The sequence below is a fragment of the Poecilia formosa genome, unplaced genomic scaffold (assembly GCF_000485575.1).
Source record: "Poecilia formosa unplaced genomic scaffold, Poecilia_formosa-5.1.2 Scaffold203, whole genome shotgun sequence".
In the NCBI taxonomy this organism is placed as follows: domain Eukaryota; kingdom Metazoa; phylum Chordata; class Actinopteri; order Cyprinodontiformes; family Poeciliidae; genus Poecilia; species Poecilia formosa.
Window position 1 is genome coordinate 1,147,410 of NW_006800142.1, and position 4,204 is coordinate 1,151,613.

At 28.9% G+C, this 4,204-nt stretch overlaps 1 protein-coding gene across 1 annotated transcript in view; it reads left to right on the plus strand.

Annotated features, from left to right (window-relative positions):
• The window catches only part of syne1b (spectrin repeat containing, nuclear envelope 1b), a 99,369-nt gene that overhangs the window by 48,055 nt on the left and 47,110 nt on the right, over positions 1–4,204 (plus strand). The window lies entirely within an intron of this gene.

Here is a 4,204-nt window from a genome sequence, read left to right on the forward strand (position 1 = left end):
AAGTATAAATCACATTTTTTTCCTTTTGAGCTGAACGTCTGTTTTATAATATATTTACACCAATGACAAAAAAAAGCATTTTCACTTTTCTGCAAAATTCACCAACTGCAGAATTGTTAGGTAGTAAAAGATAAGTAGTGTTTCAAAAGAGCAGAGAAAATCTATTGTTTTTTGAACATCAACAATATTGTTGTTCAAAAAACAACAAACAATATTTCTTGTTAATCTGTTGTTAAGAGATGAGCTCGTCTTCTGGTAAACAAGTGCCACGAAGTAAACATCTGATTTTTACTTTTGCAAAATTTACCAACTCTAAATTTGTTGTGTCTAGGCAGATAAGCAGTACTTCAAAAGAGCTTCTAATTTATAAACAACAATATTATTTGTTATTAATTTGGTGTTAAGAAATGAGTGTTTTTTTCTGGTGACGAAATGCCACGAAGTATAAATCACATTTTTTTCTTTTGAGCTGAACGTCTGTTTTATAATATATTTAAACGAATGACAAAAAAAAGCATTTTCACTTTTCTGCAAAATTCACAAACTGCAGAATTGTTTAGTACGAGATAAGTAGTATTTCAAAAGAGCAGAGAAAATCTATTGTGTTTTGAACAACAACAATATTGTTCAAAAAACAAACAATATTTCTTGTTTATCTGTTAAGAGACGAGCTCGTCTCCTGGTAAACAAGCGCCACAAAGTATAAATCAATTTTTTTTCATTTGAGCTGAACGTCTGTTTTATAATGTATTTAAACCAATGACAAAAAAAGCATTTTCACTTTTCTGCAAAATTCACAAACTGCAGAATTGTTTAGTATGAGATAAGTAGTATTTCAAAAGGGCAGAGAAAATCTATTGTTTTTTGAACAACAACAATATTTGTTGTTGTTCTTGGTTTTTCTGGTAACCAAGTGCCACAAAGTAAACTTATAATTTTTATTTTTGCAAAATTTACCAACTGCAAATTTGTTGTGTCTAACCAGATAAGCAGTATTTCAAAAGAGATTATAATTTATAAACAATAATATTATTTGTTATTAATTTGGTGTTAAGAAATTAGTCTTTTTTCTGGTAACGAACTGCCACAAAGCATAAATCAGATTTTTACTTTTGTGTTGAATGTCTGTTTTATAATATATTTACCACCAATGACCAAAAAAAAGAACATTTTCACTTTTTTGCAATATTCTCCAACTGCACAATTCTTAAGTAGTATAAGTTAATTAGTATTTCAAAAGAGCAGAGGAAGTCTTATGTTTTTTTGAACAATAATATTTGTTGTTAATCTGTTGCTAAGAGATGAGCATGTTTACTGGTAACCAAGTACCACGAAGTAAACATATGATTTTTACTTTTGTGCTGGATGTCTATTTCATTATACTTACCCCCAATTACAACAACAACAACAAAAAAACATTTTCACTCGTCTGCAAAAGTCACTAACTGCAGAATTGTTAAGTAGTAAATGATAAGTAGTATTTCATAAGAGCAGAGGAAATCTATTGTTTTTTGAACAATAACAATATTTGTTGTTAACCTGTTAAGAGACGAGCTCGTCTTATGGTAAACAAGTGCCACGAAGTAAACATCTCTTTTACTTTTGCAAAATTTACCAACTCTGAATTTGTTGTGTGAAAGCAGACAAGCAGTATTTCAAAAGAGCTTATGATTTATAAGTAATAATATTATTTGTTATTAATTTATTGTTAATAACTGAGTTTTTTCTGGTAACAAACTGCCACGATGTATAAATTCAATTTTTACTTTTGTGTTTAATGTCTATTTTATAATATATTTACCATCAACAACTACAAAAACATTGTCTCATTTCTGCAAAATTCACCAACTGCACAGTTCTTAAGTGGCATAAAATAAGTAGAATCTCAAAAGAGCTGAGGAAATCTATTGTTTACTGAACAATAACAATTTGTTGCTAAGAGACGAGCGCATTTTCTGGTAATCAAGTGCCATGAAGTAAAAATCAGATTTTTTATTTTTTTTCCCTAAATTTACCAACTGCAAATTTGTTGTGTCTAAGCAGATGAGCAGTATTTCAAAAGAGATTATAATTTATAAACAATATTATTTGTTATTAATTTGGTGTTAAGAAATGAGGTTTTTTTTCTGGTAACGAACTGCCACAAAGCATAAATCAGATTTTTACTTTTGTGTTGAATGTCTGTTTTATAATATATTTACCACCAATGACAAAAAACCCCAAAACATTTTCACTTTTCTGCAATATTCACCAACTGCACAATTCTTAAGTAGTACAAGATAAGTAGTATTTAAAAAGAGCAGAGGAAGTCTTGTGTTTTTTTGAACAATAATATTTGTTGTTAATCTGTTGCTAAGAGATGAGCACGTTTTCTGGTAACCAAGTATTTCAAAAGAGATTATACTTTATAAACAGTAATTAATTTGGTGTTGAGAGATGAGTTTTTTTTTCTGAAAACAAACAGCCACGAAGTATAAATCAGATTTTTATGTTTGTATTAAATGTTAACCAATTTGACACCAATGACAAAAAAAACAAAAACAATTTCACTTTTTTGCAAAATTCACCAACTGCACAATTCTTAAGAAGCATAAGAATTTCTGGTTAATTTCTGCTCTTTTGAAAGCAGAAGAAATTTTATGTTTTTTGAACAATAACAATATTTGTTGTTAATCTGTTGCTAAGAGATGAGCGCATTTTCTGGTAATCAAGTGCCACGAAGTAAACATCTGATTTGATTTTTGCAAAATTTACCACCTCTAAATTTGTTATGTCTAACCAGATAAGCAGTACTTCAAAAGAGCTTATGTTTTATAAACAATAATATTATTTGTTATTAATTTGGTGTTAAGAAATGAGTGTTTTTTTTCAGGCAATGAACTGTCACGAAGTATTAATCACATTTTTTTTCTTTTGAGCTGAANAAAAAAAAAAAAAAAAAAAAACATTTTCACTTTTCTCCAAAATTCACAAACTGCAGAATTGTTAAGTATTACAAGATAAGTAGTATTTCAAAAGAGCAGAGGAAATCTATTGTTTTTTGAATAACAACAATATTTGTTGTTAATCTGTTGCTAAGAGATCATTTTAGCAACAGATCACTTGGTTTTTTCTGGTAACCATGTGCCATGAAGTAAACATCTGATTTTTATTTTTGCTAAATTTACCAACTGCAAATTTGTTTTGTCTAACCAGATAAGCAGTATTTCAAAAGAGATTATAATTTATAAACAACAATATTATTTATTAATTTGTTAAGAAATGAGTGTTTTTTCTGGTGACGAAATGCCACGAAGTATAAATCACATTTTTTTCCTTTTGAGCTGAACGTCTGTTTTATAATATATTTACACCAATGACAAAAAAAAGCATTTTCACTTTTCTGCAATATTCACCAACTGCAGAATTGTTGGGTAGTAAAAGATAAGTAGTATTTCAAAAGAGCAGAGGAAATCTATTGTTTTTTGAACATCAACAATATTGTTGTTCAAAAAACAACAAACAATATTTCTTGTTAATCTGTTGCTAAGAGACGAGCTCATCTTCTGGTAAACAAGTGCCGCAAAGTAAACATCTGATTTTTACTTTTGCAAAATTTACCAACTCTAAATTTGTTGTGTCTAAGCAGATAAGCAGTACTTCAAAAGAGCTTATAATTTATAAACAATAATATTATTTGTTATTAATTTGGTGTTAAGAAATGAGTGTTTTTTCTGGTGACGAACTGCCACGAAGTATAAATCACATTTTTTTCTTTTGAGCTGTACGTCTGTTTTATAATATATTTAAACCAATGACAAAAAAAATAGTATTTTCACTTTTCTGCAAAATTCACAAACTGCAGAATTGTTTAGTACGAGATAAGTAGTGTTTCAAAAGAGCAGAAGAAATCTATTGTTTTTTGAACAACATTTGTTGTTAATCTGTTGCTAAGAGATCATCTTAGCAACAGATCACTTGGTTTTTCTGTTATCAACAATTTTATTGAGGGATCAGACTTAGACAATGAAACATCAGCAATACAAATTTGTCCTCGTTTTTCCATATGTGAACATAAAATATAAGACAATACGAAAAACAAAACAGAAATGACATCAACAAAAACATTCCCATAGCCCACCCCCTCTTTTTCCCTCCCTTCCCTTAACACACCGAGGCTCAAATCCAATCCTCTTCAAATAGAGTTATCAATATATTGCAGAAG